The 6,219-nt window shown below is 25.0% G+C and overlaps 1 long non-coding RNA gene across 1 annotated transcript; it reads left to right on the top strand.

The window, feature by feature from the left end:
* The first annotated feature begins 2,950 nt into the window (after window positions 1-2,950).
* Window positions 2,951-4,071, top strand: LOC146903599 (uncharacterized). Its single transcript, XR_015023455.1, has 2 exons — window positions 2,951-3,283; window positions 3,408-4,071. It is a non-coding gene; the product is annotated as an uncharacterized LOC146903599 (long non-coding RNA).
* Window positions 4,072-6,219: the final 2,148 nt, after the last annotated feature.

The raw sequence follows: 6,219 nt of genomic DNA, 5'->3' as shown, positions 1-6,219 counted from the left end.
CACTTATATGCATCTTTCAAATTAATTGATCATGTAATAGGAGTTTTGGCACCGTCATACATTCGATGGAGTAGTGATTTAATCATTTCCTTATATAATTGTATTAATCAATCATCAATATCTTATCTATTTTGCAGACAAATTTTGAGATTACTCTTCAATCTTTGTAAATTTTGCAGAAAAAAACATAAGATAAGTTTAAAATTCTAGCATGCACGATATCAATAGTATACTAGTTTAGAGACCCGGGTTGCCCGGGTTAGATATTAAATAAGTTTTATAAGTTTGTGTGCACGAATACACGTGTCCGTATATTAGATTGAATTTATTTAAATTTAAAATTATAATAATATCATAAAATAAATATAAATGATGAGATGAATGTCCATTGCAAGAATAAAAAGTGTAACAAAATCAATAATGAATTAGTCCAAGTGGTAAGAGTTTTGGGTCCCTTTAAACATGTGGTCATGGGTTTGTTTCGTGGCCCATGCGTATGAGAGAGAAAAATCGATTGAAAGGGAAGAAAGTGGTTGATATGTGTGTGTGTGTGTGTGTGTCTATATATATATATATATATATATATATATATATATATATATATATATATATATATATATATATATATATATATATGCGTATGAGAAAGTATAAAATTGGTGTTTGACAAACTTGAAGAAGGAAAAATGTTAGATGAAAAGAAGGTTTGGGGTTTCTGCTTGTGCTCAAAATATGTAAATATGTGATTAACGAAAATTTATTTATTTATAATCTACATTTGCATTAGAAAATGCTGCTAAAAGATAACATAATAACTAATCGAACCTTTATTTTATCAAAAAAAAACTAATCGAACCTTTTTTTTTCCTCAAACATAAAAACTAATTGAATGATATAGTGCTAAAAGATTGGTAATAAATAATTGAAGCTTCTTTTCCTAAAAACAAATAAACAAAATGGAGTCTTTTAATCATAAAATAAGATCGCATATGTAAACTTTGTTGAAAGTATTATGTGTAGTTTGTTCAGATATTTCTGCTACATACAATATTAGAAATTCAATAAAAAATTAAAGAAAATATTGAATGGATAAGATCAAAATGTTGTTGAGATATTTGTGTTAAATAAAATATTGGTTTTTAAAAATAGAAAAAATAATAACAATATTGAGAATGAATGTGGAAGTGACACGTGGCATAAAAAACCTTACTTTATATATATACTATCAATCAATAGTATATATATAAAGTAAGGTTTTTTATGCCACGTGTCACTTCCACATTCATTCTTAATATTTTTATTATTTTTTCTATTTTTAAAAACCAATATTTTATTTAACATAAATATCTCAACAAACTTTTGATCTTATGCACTCAGTATTTTTAATCTCAACAAACTACACATCAATCAATCAATCAATAGTATATATATAAAGTAAGGTTTTTTATGCCACGTGTCACTTCCACATTCATTCTCAATATTTTTATTATTTTTTCTATTTTTAAAAACCAATAATTTATTTAACATAAATATCTCAACAAACTTTTGATCTTATGCACTCAGTAGTTTTTATCTCAACAAACTACACATCAATCAACCAATCAATAGTATATATATAAAGTAAGGTTTTTTATGCCACGTGTCACTTCCACATTCATTGTCAATATTTTTATTATTTTTTCTATTTTTAAAAAACCAATATTTTATTTAACATAAATATCTCAACAAACTTTTGATCTTATGCACTCAGTATTTTTTATCTCAACAAACTACACATCAATCAATCAATCAATAGTATATATATAAAGTAAGGTTTTTTATGCCATGTGTCACTTCCACATTCATTCTCAATATTTTTATTATTTTTTCTATTTTTAAAAACCAATATTTTATTTAACATAAATATCTCAACAAACTTTTGATCTTATGCACTCAGTATTTTTTATCTCAACAAACTACACATCAATCAATCAATCAATCAATAGTATATATATAAAGTAAGGTTTTTTATGCCACATGTCACTTCCACATTCATTCTCAATATTTTTATTATTTTTTCTATTTTTAAAAACCAATATTTTATTTAACAAAAATCGGGTTTTCGGGCTACTTGATCGGATTGCTCCGAAACATCCCCAGAAAATCAGAAAAAATTCAAGGACCATGACTCCCATAGAAGAGACTTCTTATGGGACTCCGCCCCTCAAAATCCAAAATTCCATCGTTTAGACCCATTTTTCATTTTTATTAATTTTTCATATTCTCATAAAAATCCGAAAAAATTTCGATTAGTTTTATTTGATTTTTAGAATTTTTTGGTACTATTTTTATATTTTTATGATTTTATTTGACAGGTTTTTAGCATTTTTTACTTAGTTTTTTTGTTGTCTTTAAAAGGAAAACTCAAAACTGTTGAAATGTGAGAGAGTCTGATGACTGATTATACATAAGAATTGTCCGGATTATAAAATCCGAAATAGTAAACATGAATCCTAATTTTAAAATCCGAAATGCACAAGGGCATTTTTAAAAATTTTACAGGGCGCGGGAGAAGGCAATAGGGTGGGAAAGTAATAGTCCATGTTTAAAGGACCCAAAACTATTACCATTTGGACTAATTCATTATTGATTTTGTTACACTTTTTATTCTTGCATTGGACATTCATCTCATCATTTATATTTATTTTTAATTTTTTTTTGAAATATTTATATTTATTTTTATGATATTATTATAATTGTAAATTTAAATAAATTCAGTCTAATATACTGACACGTGTATTCGTGCACACAAACTTATAAAACTTATTTAATATCTAACCCGAGCAACGCCGGGTCTCTAAACTAGTAGTATATATATAAAGTAAGGTTTTTTATGCCACGTGTCACTTCCACGTTTATTCTCTATATTTTTATTATGTTTTCTATATTTTATTTGACATAAATATCTCAACAAACTTTTGATTTTATCCACTGAATATTTTCTATAATTTTATATTTAATTTCTAATATTTTATGTAGCCAAAATATCTCAACAAACTATATATAATACTTTCAATACTATCCATTAAATTTTTTTCTTTCTTTTTTTAGGAAAAGAAGTTTCAATTAGTTACCATCTAATCTTTTAACACATATTATTCAATTAGTTTTTTCATTGAGGAAAAAATGGCTTCGTTTTTTTTAACTATAAATAAATGAGATTTTGTTAATTACCGTAATCACATATTTTGAGCAGAAACCGAAACTCAAACATTCTTTTGATCTAAGCTTTTTCTTTCTTCAGGTTTGACACAAACACCTATACTATTATTTCTTCTAATTATGCTTAGATTTTTATTTATATATATATAATATAAGATGGAACTAACACCTACGAGTAAGTTTACAGTTTGTTTTTTTTCTTTCAGGTCCTTGAACTATTGTTTCTGGCATCCATTACAAACACCTATAAGTTTCAGGTCCTTGAACTAACACCTATACTATTGTTTCTGTTTCAGGTTCTTGAACTAACATCTATACTATTTTTTTTCTTCTGATTCAATAGTATCGCTCTTCTCTCCATTCTTATTCATAATTGAGTTTGTGGCATCCATTCCTATTTTGTTTTTTTTAATTATTATTATTATTATTATTATTATTATTATTATTATTATTATTATTATTATTATTGTTATTATTATTGTTATTATTATTATTATTATTATTATTATTATTATTATTATTATTATTATTATTATTATTATTATTATTATTATTATTATTATTATTATTATTCTTGTTGTTGTTGTTATTATTTTACCCGTTCCGTAGTTTAGCAATAGGTATTTTTGCTTATGTTGATCTTTTATGTTGTTTTGTGTGTGAACCCAGTATAGCGGACATTCATAATTGGTGAGTGTCATTATAGCAGTAAGGATTGACATCCATTCATAATTGGCGCCTGCCATTATAGTGGACACCGTGAACCCAATAGTCTATAGGAACACACAGTCGTTTCTAAATTTTTGCAAGTCCGGATACTTAAAAAATGTTTATTTTATTCTATATATGTTAATAAGTTTATTAAATCCAGTTAATTATATTTGTCTGTGGATATATAAATTTTCAATTGTACAAAGTTATATGTCTAACCCGGGCAACGCCGGGTAAATATACTAGTTGATATATAAAGTAAGCTTTTTTATGCCACGTGTCACTTCCACTTTCATTCTCAATATTTTATTATTTTTTCTATTTTTAAAAACCAATATTTTATTTAACATAAATATCTCAACAAACTTTTGATCTTATGCACTTAGTATAATTTTTTTTTTAATTTTTATTGAATTTCTAATAATTTATGTAGCAGAATTATCTCAACAAACTACACATCAATCAATCAATCAATATCAATAGTATATATATAAAGTAAGCTTTTTTATGCCACGTGTCACTTCCACATTCATTCTCAATATTTTATTATTTTTTCTATTTTTAAAAACCAATATTTTATTTAACATAAATATCTTAACAAACTTTTGATCTTATGCACTCAGTATATTTTTTTTTAATTTTTATTGAATTTCTAATAATTTATGTAGCAGAAATATCTCAACAAACTACACATCAATCAATCAATCAATATATCAATATAAAGTAAGGTTTTTTTTATGCCACGTGTCACTTCCACATTCATTCTCAATATTTTTATAATTTTTCCTATTTTTAAAAACCAATATTATATTGGGTTAATTAAGTAAATGGTCCCTGTAAATATTCAAAATTTTGTTTTTAGTCCCTATAAAATAAAATCACACTTTTTAGTCCTTATAAAATTTTCCATCAACATTTTTAGTCCCTATAAAATTTTTCCATTAGCATTTTTAGTCTCTATAAAAAATTTCAATCAACATTTTTGGTCCCTAAAATGCTTAAGGAAAATGTCATAGGGACTAAAAAGTGTGATTTTATTTTATATGGACTAAAAATAAAACTGTGAATATTTATAGGGACTAAAAACTTAATTAACCCTATTTTATTTAACATAAATATCTCAACAACATTTTGATTTTATCCACTCAATATTTTCTTTAAATTTTTATTGAATTTCTAATATTTTATGTAGCAGAAATATCTCAACAAACTACACATAATACTTTCAACAAAGTTTACATATACGATCTTATTTTATGATTAAAAGACTCCAATTTGTTTAATTATTTTTAAGAAAAGAAGCTTCAATTAGTTATTACTAATCTTTTAGCACTATATCATTCAATTAGTTTTTATGTTTGAGGGAAAAAAAGGTTCGATTAGTTTTTTTTTTGATAAAAAAAAGGTTCAATTAGTTATTATGTTATCTTTTAGCAGCATATTCTAATGCAAATGTTAACTATAAATAAATAAATTTTCGTTAATCACATATTTACATATTTTGAGCACCAGCAGAATCCCCAAACCTTCTTTTCATCTAACATTTTTCCTTCTTCAGGTTTGCAAAACACCAATTTTATTATTTCTCATACATATACTTTGATATATATATATATATATATATATATATATATATATATATATATATATCAACCACTTTCTTCCCTTTCAATTGATTTTTCTCTCTCATACGCATGGGTCACGAAACAAACTCATGACCACATGTTTAAAGGGACCCAAAACTCTTACCACTAGGACTAATTCATTATTGATTTTGTTACACTTTTTATTCTTGCATTGGACATTCATCTCATCATTTATATTTATTTTTATGATATTATTATAAGTGTAAATTTAAATAAATTCAATCTAATATACTGACACGTGTATTCGTGCACACAAACTTATAAAACTTATTTAATATCTAACCCGGGCAACGCCGGATTTCTAACCTAGTACTTTTTAAAAACAAATTAAAGGATTTGAATCAATTAAATTAATTCAAGATAATGGGAAATAAGACGACATCTTAATGCTATTACAGACACTAGACTATTTGACAAAAAAAAAGAAAATAGTAGTGAAATGGGAGAGAAAACTTGTACAAACACTCTCTCTTTCTTAACGATAGTCCCACAAGCAAATTTTTATAAGAAAATATATACGCTCCCTCCGTTTATAAATACATGTCGTATTTTTAAATATATACGCTCCCTCCGTTCATAAATACATGTCGTATTTTTACAATGTGCATTATTCACATAACTTACTCTGACCATATTTTTTTAACTAATATATAAATATAAA

Source organism: Medicago sativa, chromosome 8 (genome assembly GCF_051527215.1).
Source record: "Medicago sativa cultivar Bolivia chromosome 8, Bolivia_mono, whole genome shotgun sequence".
Lineage (NCBI taxonomy): Eukaryota > Viridiplantae > Streptophyta > Magnoliopsida > Fabales > Fabaceae > Medicago > Medicago sativa.
This window is presented reverse-complemented; position numbering and strand designations above follow the sequence as displayed.